Source organism: Neomonachus schauinslandi, chromosome 13, assembly GCF_002201575.2.
Source record: "Neomonachus schauinslandi chromosome 13, ASM220157v2, whole genome shotgun sequence".
Lineage (NCBI taxonomy): Eukaryota > Metazoa > Chordata > Mammalia > Carnivora > Phocidae > Neomonachus > Neomonachus schauinslandi.
The window spans coordinates 3,438,800-3,459,679 of NC_058415.1; positions in this window are offsets into that span (position 1 = coordinate 3,438,800).

Below are 20,880 nucleotides of genomic sequence, written 5' to 3' on the forward strand. Positions count from 1 at the left end.
TATTTGGAGAATTCAGTGCTACATTATTAATAATGGGTGGAATGATTAGCTGGAAGAACAAGGAAAGAGCAGACTTAAACAACACTAGGTACCAACTAGACTTAGCAGACATTTTTAGAATTCTCCACCTAACCATGGGAGAATAGACATTTTCTTCAAATGTACTTGGAATGTTCTCTAGTATTGGCCATATATTAAGCCATAAAATAAGTCTCAATAAATCATAAAAGATTAAAGGAATACAAAGCATCTTCTCTGGTCACAATGGAATAAAGCTAGAAACAAATGATAGAAGAACACATGAAACATTCCCAAAGGTGTGGACATTAACCACTCACTACTGAATAACCAGTGAGTCATGATGAAACAAAAACAGAAGGTAAATAATACTTTGATATGAATCAAAAATAAAACACAACATGCCACAATTTGAAATGCAGCTAAAGCAGGGCTTAGATGGAAATTTACAACAGTAAATAGATATATTTAAAAAATTAGGAAAATCTCAAATCAGTAACCTACCCCTCCATCTTAGAAGAAAAAATAAGTGAGAGCAAACTAAACTCAAAGTGAACAGAAGAAGGGAGAAAATAAAGATTAGAGTAGAAATAAATGACATGGATAAAAAAAATACAGAAAATCAACAACACCAAAATGTGGCTCTTTGAAAAATATCAGCAAAATTAACAAAAGCATACATATATTGACCACAGAAAAAGAGTTTAACTGATTTTTAAGATAATTCAATAGGGAAAGAAAAATTTTTTTCAAGAAATGGTGCTGGGAAAACTGAAGATCCCTGCAGATCCCTTACCTTACACCATGTATAAAAATTAGCTCAAAATGGAAGAAAAAGAAAGATTTAAATTTAAGGGCTCAAACTATGAAAGTCTTAGAAGAAAACATACAGGCAAACCTTTATGTCCTTGGATTGGACAATAGTTTCTTAAAGATGACACTAAAATCAGAGGCAATAAAGGAAAAATTAGATAAATTGCATTTCATTAAAATTAAAAACTTGCGTACATCAAAGAGTGCTATTAAGAGAGTGAAAAGACATACCACAGGATGGGGGAAGATATTTGCAAATCACATGTCTGATAAGGATTTAATAACCTGACTGCACAAAATCACGTACAACTCAACAACAAAAAGGCAAACAATTCAGCTAAAAGCTACACAAAGAACTTGAACAGACATTTCCCCAAAGAAGGTATACAAATAGCCAACAAGCATGAAAAGAGTAGTCATCAGGGAAATGCAAATCAAAACCACAATGAGATACCACTTCACACCTACTAGGATGGCTCTAATTCAAATAAAGTAAAGTAAAAGTAAAATAAAATAATTAAAATAAAATAAAATAAAACAAAATAACAAGTGTTGGCATGGTTTTGAAGAAATTAGAACCCTCCTCATTGCTGGTTGGAATGTAAAATGGTGCAACCACTGCAGAAAAGCTTTGCAATTTCCTCAAAAAGTTAAACAAAGAATTACCATATGACCCAGCAATCCCACTGCTAGGTGTACACTCAAAAGATCTGAAAACAGCTCTCAGACAGATTCTTATATACAAATGTTCCTAGCAGCATATTCACAAAGGCCAAAAGGTGGACACCCCCGAAGTGCCCATCAGTAGAGGCATGGAGATCAACATGTGATCTGTCTATACAATGGCATGTGACTCAGCATTGAAAAGGAATGAGGTTCTAGGCCTTGCTACAATCTGGATTAAGTTGAGTTAATTAAATGTGAATGGACACATTTAAGCTGAACACAATGTCCATTGACGTAGGTCTTCCTTGATTTACCTAATTGACATTTCGTGAGTGTTCAGTCCACAGAATCTGGACCAGTTTCTTTAGATCTAGACTTGAGTTATTTTGTTTTATTCTTTAGTAAGTGTGAATGGCATAGTGTTTTAATTTTTGTCTCCAACTTTCCCTCGCTCATCTACAAAGAGATGATTGATATTTGTGTGTTGACTTTGTAGCTTGCACCTCAAGATTTTTTTGTGGAATCCTTGGAATTGTCTATGTGGACAGCCATATCATCTGTAAGTAGAGATAGTTTCATTTCTGCCTTTCCACTCAGTGTACCTTTCATTTCCTTTTCCTTGTCTTCTGCCCTGGCCAAGACTTCCAGAATCATGTTGAATACTAGTGGTGAGAACAGAGTCTTAGCAGCTCAGCTGGAGCTAAGCTGCTGGATGTTGGAGGAGCCGATGAAACCAATAAGCCAAAAATGAAAGTCGCAATCCAGCCCTTACTTCCTTAGTGTGAGAGTATAAGCTGGGGGCTAACCTGGAGGAGGCCTCAGTTCTCTCCCTACTCAGTTTCTTCCCATGCAATGGACCACTGTCAGGGTCAAGAGGTTTAGCACAGGGGGAGACCATCTCCCTGCCCGTCCCTTCTGGGGGACTCCTTGCCTTCCCGGCGGCGGCGTGTGGAATGATTCCTGCTTTTCCTGTTGGATTGTAAGCCTCTGGTAGCTGGGAAGTGTACAGGCAGACTCGGTGTGGCTGGAAACAGCATGACGGACCCCGGGACCAGGGCCAGGGAGAGAGGGAAGTAGCAGGCGAGCAAGAGTCAGAGTGGAGAGAGGCGTCTTCCCATCTCCCCTGTGGCTCCATAAGGAGGTCTTCGCCGGCACCCCCGAGGAAGCACCATGGAAGGCCTCCACATGAAGCCACTTGGGCTGGGGTGTAGACATGTCAAAGAGCATGTCTGATGGGAGGGGGTTCTGAGTCCTTAACTGGAAGTCCCTTCAGAGGCTACAGTGCCCTTGTTGTGCCCCAAGCCTGCAACAGGGAGAGTTGCCCTCCTCCACGCCTTCCTAGGTGTCAGGTCTGTTAGGGACATCCTTGTTATCACTGTGTCTTTTTTTTTTTTTTAGATTTTATTTATTTATTTGAGAGAGAGAGAATGAGAGAGAGCACATGAGAGGGGGGAGGGCCAGAGGGAGAAGCAGACCCCCTGCCGAGCAGGGAGCCCGATGTGGGACTCGATCCAGGGACTCCAGGATCATGACCTGAGCTGAAGGCAGTCGCTTAACCAACTGAGCCACCCAGGCGCCCTATCACTGTGTCTTATTTAGCAACCAAAACTTTAATAAGTTTCCAAATTTGTTTTTTTTTTTTTTAATTTTTATTTAATTTTCTTGTCTGGAAGGGTTGTAGGTAAGAAGGACAAAAGTATTTCTTTAAAGATTTTATTTATTTATAAGAGAGGGAGACAGAGAGCTCACAAGCAGGGGGAGCGTCAGGCAGAGGGAGAAGCAGGCTCCCTGCTGAGCAGGGAGCCCGATGCGGGGCTTGAACCCAGGACCCTGAGATCATGACCTGAGCCGAAGGCAGACGCTTAACCAACTGAGCCACCCAGGTGTCCCAGGACAAAAGTATTTTTATAGAAAACCACATTTATATAACTTAACTAGAAAAAAGCATCATATTTAATAATTGCTTAGCACAACATTTTGAATTCCAAAAAGGTTTTAAAATGGGTTTCCTCGGGGGCCTGGGTGGCTCAGATGGTTAAGCATCCACCTTCGGCTCAGGTCATGATCCCAGGGTCCTGGGATTGAGTCCTGCGCCGGGCTCCTTGCTCAACGGGGAGTCTGCTTCTCCCTCTGCCTCTCTCTCTCTGTCTCTTATGAATAAATAAATAAAATCTTTAAAAAAAATGGGTTTCCTCAAACAGTCATATTTTCTTGTTTCATGGCCATTGGGTCTCCTATCTATTAGAGTCCTTAGAAAGGCCTGGAAGGGGCTGGAAGGCCATTGCAGCCCCCTCCACCCCCCCAACGGAGACCAAGGTGTCATTAACTGTGAATGAAGGGCATGCAACAGGACGAGGGGCAGTCTGAACAAGCACATGGCACAAACAGGAAGTCCCTTTTGGGGGAACTGTCATGCTGAGTCCCCAGTCTGATCACTGGAGATGTGGAGTCTGGGTTGGGGTTATTTTGTCTTTTTTTTTTTTTTAAATCACCCACTAAAGACCATGTCATTGTTTTTTAAAAGATTTTTTTTTTTAATTTATTTATTTGACAGAGAGAGACACAGCGAGAGAGGGAACACAAGCAGGGGGAGTGGGAGAGGGAGAAGCAGGCTTCCCGCCGAGCAGGGAGCCCGACGTGGGGCTCGATCCCAGGACCCCGGGATCATGACCTGAGCCGAAGGCAGACGCTTAATCGACTGAACCACCGGTGTCCCAAGACCGTGTAATTGTTTATGAAAACACACAATGACCCCAGCTGCTTGCAGGTGATACGGAGCAGGACAGCGCTGTGATGGCGCTGTTATCAGATGCCATGAGCTCAGGAAACTTGAACAGGAAACGAATGTGGTCTTGTAGGGTCTGGACAGCCCCTTACCGCATGGGGTCACAGACAGGTCGCTGTCAGGGGGACGGGAGAAGGTAACGGGGGGAGCCATCGCTGAACTAAGCCCATGTTTATCCCAGCCCCCACTGCACCAGGGGGACCGCAGCTCCCCTGGCAAGGTGCCGGGGAGGCGTCAGGGACCCCTGAGACCTTGCCCACCCAGGCTGGGTCTCTCCTGCTGCTGGAAACACCATTTTTACTACTTCCTAGTGAAATATTCCTGAGTTGTCTCCACTCAGCCATTGAGACTTCTGTTCAGACTCACATCATAATTGGGTTTGGGGGCTTATTTTATAGACTGCTTTACAGCCATGGATCCCGTGCTCAGTATGTACTAAAGACCAGTACTAGGCTGATAACTGTCTCTCAAAGGGCATATACTTGTTAGCGGATTCCAGGAGCCGATGGGTCTGAAGGGCCCATGGTTACCCCCGGCCTGCAGTGGTTTTTGCCCTAGGCTCTCACCAGCCAAGTGGGAAGCTGCCAGGACTGCAACTCCAGTAGTAAAGTGGGGTCCAGGGAGTGGGCAGCCTGGGTGGCCCCTGGGAGGGTTCAGAGCATTCTGTCAACTGTGGCCCCCATTTGGTTTGAAATTTGGTCCAAGGTTCATATGTTTGATAGGCATTCTCTACTCTTTATATCTGGGACTTGTATTTTACCTGTTCCTACCTTATTGGGGTTTTTCTTTGTTTTGTTTTGAACTGAAGTATTTATTTGAAAAAAGCAATAGCTTTATCAAAGTATAATTTATATATTTAAAAAACTGCACTCAGTTAATGTATATAATCTGATGCACTTGAATGCATAATATATATCCACAAAACCACTACCACAATCAAGGTAAGAAACATACTCATCACCTCCAAAAGTTTCCTCCTGCTTCCCCTGCTTTTTTTTTTTTTCTATTTTTGGGGGTGAGAACATTTAACTTGAAATCTGCTCTCTTAACAAACTTTTCAGTATATAGAACAGCTCTGTTAACCATAAGCACCATATTGTATCATACAGCAGATCTCTAGAACTTGTTTACCTTGCACAACTGAAACTTTCTCAAACATGTAGTTTTCCTCTGTTGTTATGCTGTTTGGCTGTGATTTGTTGCTTTCCCAGTGTAGGATGGATGAGTCATTTCCACTCCAGTATTTTAAATAAACCTGTAAAATCTCACGTATTTTAAATCATAGAAATACAAAAGAAATGTTTTTTGATGAGTTTATTATTTTTATTCATCTTTCTTTAACATTAATCGGGTAAAGAAGGATGCAAATAAAATTATTTTTGCAAAAATACTGTTTAAATTACTCTTTATAAAGATTTAAGAATTTCAGTGGTTTGAGTATCATAATTGTGGTTAAGATTTATCAGGTAATTATGTATAGATCTAGTACTGTTTGTTTGATTCAATGCTCAAGTTACAAGGATAGCTATTAACTTTCAACTCAAGTTAATTTTCAAATTCTCTACTTTATGTTTTACATACAGCAGCCCTAGGATGTAGTTACTCACACCTACAGAGAAGGACACTGAGGTCCAAAGATCTTAAGTCACATGACCAATTTCACAGAAATACTAGAAAAGCCAGAAGAAGCCATCATCCCTGCTCTGGGATATTGTAATGATGTCCCAACAGGTTTCCCCACTCCCCACTCCCCACTGGGCTAATCTCAACCTAGCAGTGAGGTTGCTGTTAAACAAAGCAAAACGGCAGTAAGGGTCACCTTGCACCTGTTACAATGGCTGGTATCAAAAAGTCAAGATAACAAAGGCTGGGAGGGATGTGGAGAAACTGGGGTTTCCTCAAAAAATTGAAACTAGAATGACCATGTCTGCACCCCCATGTTTATTGACTACGTGAGATATATATTGAATATGTGAGAAAATGTGAGGAATATTAGTCAGCCTTAAAAAAGTACTCCCTGCCTTGTGACAGCCTGCATGAAGCTGGAGAACATTCTGCTGAGCGAAATAAGCCAGGTGAAGAAAGACAAACACTGCTTTTGATCTCACTTCTATGCGGAATCTAAAAAAGTCAAACTCCTAGAAAAGAGAATATTCACAGGGGGCTGAAGGCTGCAGAAAATGGACAGATGTGAGTCAGAGGGCACAAAATTCAGTGATAAGGTGAATAAGTTCTGGGGATCTCATGTACAGCATGGCACAAAAATATACTGTTTACTGAAGCTTGCTAATATAGCAAATCTTAAGTGTTCTCACCACTAAAGATATCAACAAAAAGGCAAGTATTCAGGATGATGGATGTGTTAATTAGCTTGATTGTAGTAGTGATCATTGCACAATGTATGCATATATCTGAACAACACGTTATACTCACTCCTTAACTACGTGCAAGTTTTATCTGTCAATCATAGCTCCATGAAGCTGAGAACAAAACCCAAACTATCAGAAGGCAAAATCGTAAGTCCTGTCATATCCCTGCTGGAAACAGTTCTCCTTGATTTCCCTGTGTTTCTGCAAAGTGTAGGCCTTCAGAGCAGGTTTGAATAGCAAACAACCTTTGACCCTAAACATAGCGTATCCCTCCAGATAGGTTTAGAAACCCACCACGTCTCCTTCACTTCCCCAAGGTATCTGCTTACCTCCCAGGGTAATAAGTAACCTCTCTTGTGGGAGAGGAGGAAATGTGAAATAGCTGGCACCCTCTAGATGCTCACAGTGGCCTCGTGACGCACCCCACTGTCCGTGCATGTGGCTCCTGGGGACCAGCACACGGAGCTTCTGCAGCTGCTGGCTTGGCTGTGAGCAATCGCCCTCTGAGCCTCCGTGAGCACATGCAGATTACACCGTGTCCCGATAACTGGCTAACTTTCCAGGAGGTAAAGCTCGGACTGTTCACCCTCTGACTCCACGAGTCATTTCTCTGTTGAAACCCGCAACCCCCCCCCGCCCTGCGGCATCTTCTCACCTCACACAAAGTAAGTACAAAACCTCATGATGCTTCAGATCATTGATGACCTCATGGCTCCTTTATGAACCGCTGTATCCATCACCCCTAAAGCAGGGCCCGGGCCACAGCAGGGGATGAGTAGAACTTTCTCGAATGAGTAAATGGAGGAGTGTACCTGCATGGGGGGGTGTCTCTCTCTTTTCCCTCTCTACTAAAACAGAGAGGAAGAGGGGAGAGATAGCGCCCCATGAATCAGGATAGTCTTAGTCACAGATGAAAACATTTATTCTCTCACATAAACAGGCTGTATTACGTAAAATGAGAAAACCGATGTGCACTGTTTCCAACTCAGTGACAAAAAAAGGAGCCCAGACCAGAGGTCTTGCCCTAACCCCCCACCCTCATGAGCCCAGGGTTAGAAATCTGGGCTTCTTGGTGGGAATATGGCTCCATAGTTTATGGCAGTGAAAAGTCACCATGTCTCTAGAAAACCTGGGACTTCCATCTTTCTGGGCTGTTACTGGAAAAGTTGAAAGCACACGGTCAAGTGTTGGAGAGTCTGAGTGGGCATCAGAACACTAATCATCATTGTCATCACTAATGGCCCCTGTTGTGGGCTGTGTTGCCACACCCATGTTGGCCGCAAGTCTTTGCCACAGAAGTAATTGGCCATATGGTGATTTTACCACAAAAGATAAAATCACAAAATGTGTGAGTGTACCCGCAGCACATCAAACAATCTTGTGTGTTGCTTCAAGCTGAATTTTTTAATTAAAAAGAAACGTCTGGCTTTAAGTGAATACTCCCTGTGATTCGTTCCCACAGTCTAGATAAAGGTAAGCTTCTGGGCCGGGTCCTTGCTTTGGGCTTACTCGCTCTGCCTCAGTCCCCATGAAGTGCTAGCGCAAACTCCCTTCTGGGTTCAGAAGCTCGGTGGTCAGGAAAGACACAAAACAGAATCATTTCTATCTTGAGACTGAGGACTCAGTCCATACAAAGTCTCCACTTTAAGGTTTAAGATTTTTAGCTGCAGAGGGAGAAGCTGAGTGGGTGGATTCCGGGGGGGCTGCCCTAAACACCCTTCCTTGTAAGCAAGTTGTCTCTGTGATGTTTGCATTTGCAAGACAGCCCACGGGGAGGGGGTAGATATGAAAGAGGACATCACCCCTTGATTTGCACATGCATGATTCAAAGGCATGGAAACACACTCACTGAACTGTACAGACTCAGGACATGTGTCTTGTCCTGGTGGTACAGTATGGAGACAATGTGACCAGATCCACGCTCTGTCAGCAAGAGCCTCAGGTTCTTTTCTTCTCTTGCTTTCTTTTTTTTTTTAATGAGTAAAAGGATGTATTTAATGTTCCCTATTTCCCAGAATGGTTATACAGGCAAATTCATAGAAATAAACCAATGTTTATGCCATAAAAATATTTTTAATATACATAAAATATATTATTTACACAAAAATCTCACAGCAGCAAGACTTAGGTTAAAATAATCTTATCAACATTGTGAAAAAAGTTAAAGAAAATCTAAAAGTCAAGAAAGAAATGATTTTGAGACAAAAATATATCAGCGCCATCAAATGTAAATAGTAAATGAAATTCTAAAAGGGTTGTTAATTTTAGATTTTGACATATTTATTGAAGAAATACAAATAGAAATTCTGTGAATCATTCAGTGCTAAGCATTATGGGAAAAACAAGGAACTATAAGATCTATAACCTCACGAGGAATTAGAGTCTAAAAACCATGGAAGTCAACAATATAAGAATGATCCTAACACAAAAGAGAGTTATACGGGGCACCTGGGTGGTTCAGTCAGTCAGACACCTGACTCCTGGTTTCAGCTCAGGTCATGGAGAACTTCTGGTTCTAAAGTTGTTGTTGGGGGCTCTGTGCTCGGTGTAGAACTCCTACAGGGAATCTCCCATCTCCTTGCTACCAATGCCCAAAACATGGGTCCTTTAACCAAAGAAAACCCAAGGGTCATTCCCCGCGACCCCCCCCCCAACTCCTGTTTGTACCTTAGCTCGTATCTGGTGATTGCTCGTCACAGTCTCTTGCTACCAAATCATCACAAAAGAACAAAATGGGTGCCTGTGCTTCATCTCTGGCAAATCTGAGGCTGTTTTCCCTCACACTGAGAGCCAGTGCCGGGGAAGTGGGGTGGTCCTGCTGAGCTGAGGGGGCTCCAAGGAAGGCTGGGTGTGCCCTCATCCCCAAGGCCAAGGGCAGGGCTTCGTTGGCACTCGCTGGCTGGATCCTTCATGGTTAGTTTCTGTTTGTATAAGAACGTGCCCCTTCTGACCTAAGGATCTGCAGAAACATCAAGAAGCAGCCTGTGCCTTCCATGCCTTGGACTCAGGCTAAAGCCCGCACTGCCGGTGCCGAGCGCATTTCAACCCTTTACCCGCTAGGAAGTGTGTCCTGCCCCCAAACTTGAGCATGCACTGCTCCTTGACTGTCTCTTACGTGTTTTTAGTTTTCTCTTGCTGCATAACAAAGCACCCAAAGCTCAACAGCTCGAAACCGCAGTCACTGTATTTGCTCTTCATTCGTGGATCAGGACTGTGAAGGGGGTATTTAGGGGCAGTTCTCTGTCTCATGCGGCATCAGTGGGGGCAGCGGGAAATGCTGCAGGCTGGTGGCCCACTGCCCTGCTGGGACCTGGTGCTGTCACTGTCAGCTGGCACCCTGCCTGCGCCCCCTCTGTACGGTCTACGTGGGCCTCCTTACAGGATGGTGGTCTCAGGATGTCAGATTTCATACTCGGCGACCAGCTTTGGCGAGGGACCTCCAGCAGCCAACTTACTCCTGGGACAGGCAGAGCATCATCTCTTCCATGTGCGAGTGGCTAGAGCAGGTCCGGAGGTGCGATCAGAGCCCAGGGGAGGTGGGAATACCAGGGGGCACGGTACGTCAGAGGCCTCCAGAGCTCCCTGACCTTTCTTCTCCACAGAAGGGCTACACAGCTTCTCGGAAGCTTGGACTCTACCATGTGTCAGGAATGCCATGATAAACCTTTTCTCAGTGTCTTCACCTAGAAACAGCCTCCTCCCATTCTGAATGGCCCGTCCCTTCTGGGGGACTCCTTGCCTTCCCGGCGGCGGCGTGTGGAATGATTCCTGCTTTTCCTGTTGGACTGTAAGCCTCTGGTAGCTGGGAAGTGTACAGGCAGACTCGGTGTGGCTGGAAACAGCCACCTCTACAACGTTACGTCTCCTCCTGCTTCCTGTTGTTACCAGTTTCTGCTCAGCTTCCATGTACATAGGGAGGGTGGTGCATGAGAGCATTTCAGTCTTAAATTGATGTAAGACCTAATAAGTTATGAAGTCAATCTTATATCATATGGGCTAAATAAAAATGTCCTCCCTGGAGTTACTGGTTCGGAAGTTGCAAATGCAGTAGTGGGTTCTTTACACGCAGAACTAACACTGTCAAACACACAATGAGAAATATATGGGTTACATCGTTCCAAAAGCCTGTGCAGACTCAAGCACTGTAGCACACTGGGGACGGACCCAGAGTGGGAGTGGTTCACACACAGCTCGACTTCTGAGCTCAGAGGGCATTTGAAAAGCCTGGGAGTTTTATGAAGGAAGCTGATACAATCCTTCATCTCCGTGGAATATTATATGCTTTTCCACTCTTAAAAATGCACAACACACTAACAAAAATCTCGTAACATGCAAGAATAGTAGGAAGGATAAGCAAAGAAATCGTTATAATCAGGGGAAAATAACAAATGAAGGAATACACATAAAATGATTCATCTTCCCCCAAACTCCATCCCTAGGCTTAGTGCAAACATCAGATTTCTCAGATGCAAAAAGCAATGGATAACCAATTCACTCGTCAGAGTGAGTCTTGGAGCAAGACGCTGACTAATCTATTTGCAATGTCAGTGGTGAGGATTTCTAAGGTCAATTTGTGGCACTCAACACATTTTCACAAAATTTCTGAAAACCACCTGTGTCCATTTAAATTTTTTAGGAAACGAAGATGGAAGAGGAAACCATTTGTATAATTTCATGCTTCCACTGGGCCCAGGGCCTCTTGACTTTGGAGGCACCAGGCTTGCGGCACCTATGGATGCCGGCTCAGTGCCACCCTCCTGACCCGCCTGAAACTAAGCACTCCTATAAACAAGGTCCGTCCTCTGGGAATTCAGAAACACTGACAGCAGCAAAGAGCATATAAAGATCAAGGGTCTGTGTCGCTAACTAAAAGAAATCCAAATTGTGGTCACACATCAAGTTTGTCTTGGGGACATTTGGGTGGCGAACACTTCCTCGCTCAGCACGCTGCCACGGTGGGCCTACTACCCAGAGAAGGCCGCTAGGTTCCCGCCAGTCACCGTGAAAACCAAAATCTCAACACTTGCTTCCTCATGCTCTTGGGGCAGGCGTAGCAAGCACCTGGGGCTGAGAACCACCTAGAGACAATGCACAGGACGCTCCTTAAAATGGAAACAAAGAACAACGTGGCTTCTGATTACCAGTGACTATGATTTTGGCCACACAATACCCAATGGCTTGTGGGCTGACCCCCAAACTGCCCCAGGGCTGGGGAGCACCGTGGGCTGCAGGACCCTTTCCCACAGCTGAGCTTGCAAGGCCTTCTGGAATGGAGCTCCTTAAGGAAATAAGCTTGGCATTAGCACAATGTGAGAGTCCTACTCTCCTTCCTGGAGTATTTGAATCCCCGTGAGGATGGCCGATGGAAAACAGCATTCCGGGTCTCTCCGTAGGCTCAGTTGTTCTGTGAATGGAGCGCAGAGGGCAGGCTGTTCTTCCCACCTGCTGCAAAGTCTGCTTGGCCTAGTCATGGACACTCAGAAGTAAATGCTGGTCCACACTACCATTCCTCCATTTAGGGAAATGCCAGCCAGAAAATAGGACACCCCTCACCATGTTTTATGCTGGATAAAGATGGAGACAAGAGTCAGCTGAGGTTAATACATTAACCCAACATAAACTCAAATCATTCTTTACTTGTTAAAGTTTAATGTCTTTGTACTATTTTTACATCCATGACTCTCCTTAATGTTTGCATCCGAAAATATTTATGTTCACATTTTTTAAAGAAACAGCCTTTCATTTTGTTTGTTTAGGGTGTGGTTTCCAATCACTAAAACATTTCTCATTCTCTGGTTTCATCCGTGTGTGTGTGTGTTAATTGTGATAAATATAGTGTAGAATTTTACCATCTTTTTTTTTTTTTAAAGATTTTATTTATTTATTTGAGAGAGAGAATGAGAGAGAGCATGAGAGGGGAGAGGGTCAGAGGGAGAAGCAGACTCCCCGCTGAGCAGGGAGCCTGATGCGGGACTCGATCCAGGGACTCCAGGATCATGTCCTGAGCCGAAGGCAGTCGCTTAACCAACTGAGCCACCCAGGCGCCCTAGAATTTTACCATCTTGACCATTTTAAGAACAGTTGCATTATTGTGCAATTCACATGGTTTTGATTTTGCTATAGTTTATCTGAAATCAATAGAATAGCAGAATTAGGAGTTACATAATAGGAGTTGTGTCCTATTACATCAAAAGTTCCAAGTTAAGGGCGCCTGGGTGGCTCAGTTGGCTAAGCGCCTGCCTTCGGCTCAGGTCATGATCTCTGGGTCCTGAGATCGAGTCCCGCATCGGGCTCCCTGCTCAGCGGGGAGTCTGCTTCTCCCTCTACCCCTCCCCCTGCTCGTGCTCTCTATCACTCTCTCTCTCTCTCAAATAAATAAATAAAATCTTAAAAAACAAAGTGTTCCAAGTTAACCCCAGGGTGCCTGTTTGCAAGGAAATCACTAGTAAAAACTCTTACATTGAAAAGCGCCGTCCAGCACAAGCACAATCAGGTGTCACTGTGAAGCCCAGCTGCCTGCCCCTCCCAGATGCCCTCAAAGGAGCCAGGTATTTTCCAGGCTGATTGTAATCCTCATAACAGCACTATGATAAAGGCATTATTCTAGATACAAATACTGACAGAGGAGATGATACAAAAAACCTATAGTCCTAAATTTGAATTGAAATCAGTAGTATGAACTCACAATGCATTTTACCTTAAAAAAGAGAATCCTAGATCTAGTCACAGAAAACATCTAGAACCTAGCACCTCGATTGTGGTCCTGAACTAGTGATGAGGGAGTGGAAGGCGAGCTGAGCACAAAGCACAAGCTGACGCCCCACGCCCCCCACACTCCCAGGTGGGACCTTCCCCAGGCCCTCCGGCCACCCTAGAACTAAGGGAAGGGAACACCAACAGTTCACAGAGATCACAGTCCCGCAGGACAGGAGTCTCCCTCAGTTGACCAATGTCTTAGCGATTGACAAGGAAAAGGCATTCTTACCAATAACCTGACTTCCAGAGGCCCATAAGTCAAGATCCTGGAGCCCCAACATCACCCTCCCCTCCACGAGTGATGTGGGAAACTGAGGCAGAAGGGAAGATACAGCCGTTTCTTTATGACTGCAGCCCGTGGACAAGCACCTGAGAGAGGCCGAGTATAAGGTTCCCCCAGGAAGCTCCCTACTCTGTGCATGTTAGCGTCTTACTAGAAGGAAGAACAGCCTTCACTGGGCAACGGCCAGGCCTCCAGGATCCTGAGAGGCTTCTTGAGCATGTGAACGTCCTTTCGGACGCCTCCCTCTGTCCTTACCTCCCCAGCTCCGCAGTAGAGAATGAGTCACCCTCACAACCCCAGGGCTGCTCCTTCTGCCCACGGGCCCTGTCCTGGGCTTTAATAAAACCAGCTTTTGGCACCAAAGACATCTCAAGAATTCTTTCCTGGCCGTGGGCTCCGGACCTCACCCACATTCCAAACCTACCTCACTAGCATTGCCAACCCGAGGGAACCAGGGCTCTGGGAGGCACAGCTGATTCCAGGACTAGGGTGGGAGATGTTGGTGCTGGAGTCTCCTGTCACCTGGGAGTACCAGGAGGCTGCCAGACATTCCCAGGGTCAAGTTAGGTGGGCTCCAACGCCACCTCCCACTGGCCGAAGAAGAAGGTGTGTGAGCTTCTAAAAGGACGGCAGGTGCCCGCGTATTGTGCGTGTTTAATGTTACCACCTGAGAGTGCATCCCTCCACACTACCCTTTAGTTGACTCATTAGAAGTCTTTCTTTCCTCAGTCTCTTCCAACCCAAACTCTTTCATTCTTACAGTTTATCTTTTGCAAAACTCAGGCTGCCAGATCGGCAGCCTCCCACAGTCTGAATTTTGTTGATTCAGAGTCAAACTGCAGGTCTGGGGGATCAGACCTCACGGGAGGTGGGGGGCGGTGGGGGTGAGGAGCATGGTCAGATAGTGAGCATCATCAGACATGGATTCCACGTCAACCGGCTTAGGGTTCTTTCTGAAATTGCATGAAGCAGACAGGAACTCAAAGTCCCAAGACAGGCCTCGCTGAGAAAGAGCTCAGGGGCCTGAGTGGAATTTGTTCAATAAGAAAAACTCTGTCAGGTCTGCAAACAAAGAATAAGTGGAGAGAGATTCCCTCTTTGATGAAACTGTCATCGGGCTCCTCGGATTTTATTTAGGAATTGTTGTAAAAAGATGCCTCGGTATGCAGAGGGGGTTCCAAGGGCTGGAAAAGCACTGAAAGGACCATCAGGGGTGAGGGGTGTCCTGGGTACACCAGTCTCCCGGGAGTCCTGCTGAAGGCGGGCCGAGCGCATGGAGAGCCCAGGCGGGCCGCGGGGATTTGATGGATGTCAGGGGCCATCAGATTCAGGGTTTGGGTGGAGACTCCTCCTCGCAGCTGGGCCATCTCTCTTCCCTGCCCTGCAAGGAGCTGAGAAGCATGGCCACCCGACAGGAACCCCACACTTTAACGATTTTCCTTCATGCAGGTGTTCACCAATGGATGAGAGATTAAGCAAAGACCCTTTAGACAGCCTAGTTATCCTTTGCAAAATCCAAGGCCCAAGCTCTGCACCCCGGGTGCCCCGAGCTCCCTGGGCCGCTGCAACGTCAGACCAGATCTGGGTCTTCCCTCCGGGGTCTCTACTCTTCGGCTTTGCTTGTGGTCGAAGAGCACTTCAACACCGTCTGATTTAGAAAGAGAATCAACTGCAGTTAAATCACATCTACCAGAGGCCCTCAAGGTGGAAGGCTGGAGGAACACTTTTGGAAACGAGGAGGTTAAGGTCAGCTCTTTGAATGGTAAGGCGGGCAGGGGTGATTCTGAGACCCCTCCATTTTACTGCCCACGGCAGCTAACGCTGTAACACCAGGTCCCAGCAGACTCACAAGAAAGTTCTGGGTACATAACAAGCGGGGTCAGTTCTCCCACCTCTCCCAGGGACACATGAGAATCCTGTAGCTTTCCTTGGTCCCTGCAAATGAGGAGGGGGCTTCTAACCACCGTATATACCTCCGTATATCTTGGTTGCTGCTGGCATGCTGAGCCCTTCTCTGTGTGATATTTTTGGCCATTATAATCTTTGCTGAGCCTGGGACCCCAGTGTTGGTGCCCAGATGCCCTAAGGCCGCCAGGGCACCAGCATCTCTGAGACCTCACCTTCTCTGCCAAGAGATGCAGAGGAAATCACAAGTGCCCTTGATGCTAGAGGGTCCCCATGTCCCTCTCTGCTCAGCTCTCCTCTCCCTCCCTGGTGGCCCGTGCAGAACACCTTCCTCCCATTGTCTCTCTGGGGCCGCAGCTTATGCCCAAGGTCGGCTGCCACAGCTGCCTCTCGAGGCAAGAGTAGCTTCTCAAGGCAAGATGTTGCAAAGCCTTGCACCTGCTGGAAATGGGGAGCTGACAGTGGGGGAAATAAGAATGGATATTTCAAGCCAGAATGACACCTCCAATTTTTTAGTACATGCTCCACAGCTTTGACCAGCAAACCAGCTTCCGTTGACGGGCAACCTCTGCTTCCCTAGCCCAACACCTGCTCGGGACCACAGGAGGCTCGCTCCATCAAGAAGACTCCCCTCTGTGCCCCAGGGGATCACAGAGGTTTCAGCCCACCCCCAGCCCGAGTAATGTGGGGTTGATGGAAATCAGCGATGGAAAATGGGTGCACTGCATTCCTCTAGAGAGCCGTGCAGGTGGAGTTGGTGTCCGATGGGGGGGGTGGGAGGCCAGGCGCTGCCCTAGGTGCAGAGGGGGGCTGCAAGGCAGACCACAGGACCAACAGTGATGGGAGTGCTTGCTTTGTCCTATTAACTTAGTTTGCTTAACTACGTGTAAAAGTTACATCCAAAGCGCAATGCTATGTGCATTAGTTCATCTATAGGTTCTCGTGGAATTCAGCCGTCTGTTGTTCAAAGCTGCTACAAAGCCCCCTTCACATCCAACACCACTGCAGGCTCAGGTGTTGGCCCCCACCTTGCTGCTCAGATGGAGAACGTGTGGCTGAGCATCACTGTTCTTCAATTCAGGAAGACCTGAAAGGAGCTTGTCAGATAGAACCTCAGTGAAATCTGCCAGGATGGAGCCTCATCTGCTTTGGAAATGCCAAATGAAGGTCAACACCGCCATCCATGTCCCCTGATCAGACACCGAGGTACCTAAAAAGCCAAAGATGTTGTAGAGATATTCAGCTGCTGAGGTTCTTCTGAGCCTGTCTTCTGAGCTTCTCAGGACACTGGTTAGAATGAACACCTTACCTGCCCCTGCCTATCGTCCAGGGGCACCCACGGAAGCATGAGAGAAATCGAGAGGAAATAGGGACTCACAAATTCAGACCTGCCTTTGAAGGGCCCTCGGACAAGTGCTTTATTCAGAAGTGTTAAATCAGAATTATGTTTTCTGATTTGTGAGTTTGTGAGCTTCCTCCTCAGGATAACTCATGCACATCAAAAACCTAAGACCATTTTCCTGTGTTTGTCACTTCTCTACAAATGTGTTGTCCCTTGTTTAGATGCTGCATAAGCCCAAATTCTAAGGGCGCCTCTGAGATAAGTCATCACCGACTTCCCCCACACAAGTGTGCGACACACACGTTCACATACTGCTTGTTCTTCTCCTGTTAATCCGCCTTTGTTGATATCAATTTCAGGGCTCCAGCTGGAAAGACTTAGAAGGGTCTTTTACAATTTTAGAATGTATGAACTGGTTACTGATATTCTGCAGTTAAATCATGGTCAGATAGTGAGCATCATCAGACATGGATTCCACGTCAACCGGCTTAGGGTTCTTTCTGAAACATGCTCACTGGTTACTGATATTCTGAGGAGGGAGGGGAGTTGCTCAAACACAGGAGGGAAAAAAACAGCTCTGCAGACCTGGCGGAGAGTTCATCTGAACTTCCTGATCGCCCTGTCCCTGACGAGTGACCCGCCCCTGTGAAACTGTGATCACACATGATTTTCAGTCGTGGGGGTTCCTGCGTAAGATGTGACCCCTGTTTAGATGGAAGTTTCTATTGGGCTTAGTAGCTAATGAAATTTATTTCTAGAATTTACACACACACACATACATGGACATACCTACACACACTCACGTACACCACACTCACATACACACTCACGTGCATGCAGACATGCACACACCTACACACACGCACACCACACTCACATGCACACACATGCACGCAGACATCCATACATCTACACACATTCACGCACACCACACTCACATACACACTCATGTGCATGCAGACATGCACACACCTACACACACTCACGCACACACACTTATGTACACACACTCAAGTGTCTGCACATATGCACACATGACACACACACACCTCTTTCGTCTTAGGGGTTACTGTGTGGGTCCAGGGCAGACTCAGACTCCTTGCCCCCACTAATCCCCTTTCTGCCCCTAGCAGCAGCTCTGTTTTAGGTCTTCATATGTAAAGACTCTGTAAGATTTGCCTCTAGAGGGAAAAGGCACTCATTTGCTTTAAATATCATAAATATCAGTGATATAATCCATCAGGAAACGCTGATGGGCAAAACAGAATGGCTAAAGCAGCGATACAGAAAATCCCTCTATGACAATAACTTGCACATTGTCAGAAATCGGGGACCTGACAGCCTGCTCCCCTTTCAGCAGCTCCCCTCCCTCCTCGGAATATCAGTGACCAGTGAGCATGTTTTTAGGGCCCCCTTCTGCTCTTTCCTTCCCCCAGGGGTCTGCCCCTGCACTCCCTGGCACTCAGCAAGCCCTGCTCTGGCCTTTCCAGACTCCCATTTGTAACGGGTTAAAATTCCTCCCTCGTAATTATCACTGAAAGTGGCTTTTCCACCAACATGTTTTAGCTCACGCCAGTGCTCCAAGTCCTCGCTATTCATCTGACTGCCAGTGCCCGTTAATCAAGGGGGAGTTGAGCGGCGTTGACCCTGGCGTCCGCATCGGCTCCCTCGCCCTCAGTCACCCTCCTGCCAGAGGGGAGCAGGGTCTGCTGCTTCTCGGGGAGCCAACACAGCGGCTTTGATGGAGGAAATTCCCGGGTTGCTCTGGAATCCGAGCAACCCCTGGCCTGGGGCCATCGTCATCTTTATGGCCTTTCCACCGAGCCTCTGTCTCCCTTTGTGAAAATGTGTCCATTTTCCCTGCGGCTGCAAGGACCCCGCCACCCGGCACATCAGAGGCCACGTAACAGAAGGACTTCTCTGGCCATAAACCTCAAGCCAGAGACCCACTCTCTGCACAGTCATGAACAAAAGGTACTAAACAAAAGATTAATTGGGGACGTGTCAAAGGCTGGCTGTCTGAAATAATGTGCTTTGAGGCCAGTCCTCAGGGGTGCCCCGTGGACCCCAGAAGACCCTGAGCTCACTGCTGGGGTGAGGGTTATGTCACGGGGAGGGCAGGGAGCAATCATGAGGGGGAGCAGGGGGATGTCTCGAGGATGGATGAGTCCCTGCCAGGGGTGCTGGGGAAGCCCATGCGAGATAAGACTTGCTCACAGCTGAGCAAGGAACTGGGATTCTGCAGGATGTGAGCTGACTGGGCCATATTTCGGGTGAGATTTCATGAGGAAGTGTGAGGGAGGTGGTTCATAATCCCACCACCACCTACAGAGAAGACAGCACTGAAGGAGACATCCATGCAGAGCCCACAGAAGGCCCTGGGCCGGCTGGGACCGGGGTGGCCACGGTCAGACCACAGGCCGGGGAGGTGGCCTTGCTCCAGGCCCCCAAGCAGGACAGGCATGGGCTGGCTCTGTGGGGAGGAGGGGAAACTGGAGGGGAAGGCTGGGGAGCAAGGCTCATTCTCCAGAGCCCCGGGGCACGTGGGCTACAGGCCAGGGCAAAACACCTGTCTGCTGCATGAGGCAGGGGTAGAGGGTGTCCAGGAAGGTTGTCGCATTCTTGGCCACCGGGCAGCCATAGGCCAAGGCAGGGGAGGACTCACAATCCCAGAGTACAGCCCAAGCACGTTTTGATTGATTTCTCCTGAGCTGTCTTGATCAGCATCAGGCTGCATGCACGCTCCTCGAGGCCAAAAGAATTTTCCTAGCTCTGGTTAATTTGATCATGGAGGAAAAAGCCATTGATACTAACACTGTGGAAATGGGGCATGTCCTGGGTACGTCTGCGCTGTGTTCCACAGTGCGGAAGTGACCACAGAGCCTGGGTTGGGGGCAGGAGAACATTCCAGAGGCTATGGACACCAAGGTTCCCAAGTCCCCACCCCTCCAGCCTTGCGTGCCCCTTGCTGACTCACACCCCTCCTCAATGGCATAATTCCCCCTCGCCTGAAATTCAGGAATGCTGGACCCCATCAGGGTGAGGGTGGGGGCTATAGACCTGAGGGCCCAAACCCCAACTGAAGCAAGTTTAACCTCACTGGAGGCTCCAGCCACAGCCCGACCCCCAGTGGTCATGAGCTGAACAGGGACTATGTACATCAGTGCTTCTCAAACTTCACGGGGTATATCAGAGCTGAAGCAAGCTTGCCAGGCCGCCGGCACCCCCAGAATTTCTGGCTCAGCAGGTCCGGGGGAGAGCCCAAGGATCTGCTTTTCTAACAAGTTCCAGATGGTGCCATAGCTGCTGGCCTCGGGTCCCCACTTTGAGAACCGCTGCTGTGTATTATAAAGAGGTGCAAGAGCAAAAGCCCACGGCTAGCTGGGGACTGTCCTGGGACCAGTGGCCCTGTTGCAGGCCCGTGAAGCCGTCCCTGCCTCCACCAGTTGTATTCAGAGGGTGCCAGCTAGGCACCGGAATATTGGAACATCCTTCTGGGGTGCTGTGCAGATGCTTGCATGGCTCCCCATCGGACCACCCCTCCTTCCTTGCTTGCAAAGGGCTGACTCTGGAGCTCCACCACCAGTACCAGCCGGGCCAGCTGATGGAATGCTGGGTTCTCCCACTGGCTGGCGGGATCGTTACTAGTTTTCGCATCCCAAACGCCTTAGCCCAAATCGGCAAAGACATTCTCTCCATCACTGCTCAGTGTAATTGCTGTTCCTTTGCAGTCGTTTGCACACACTGTGGCTGAGAACCTGGGTTTCTGGCAGGGAGATATTTGAACCAAGAGAATAGCCATCGTGGGAAGGAGGGCAGGGAGAAAAGGTTGATTTTTTTAGGGCTATTCTCGGCCAACCAGGGTTGCAAACATAAAATTAGAGGCATGAAGTCTATTCATGTCTGAATGTCTCCATAGTAATTATATTTACCCATCTTTGTA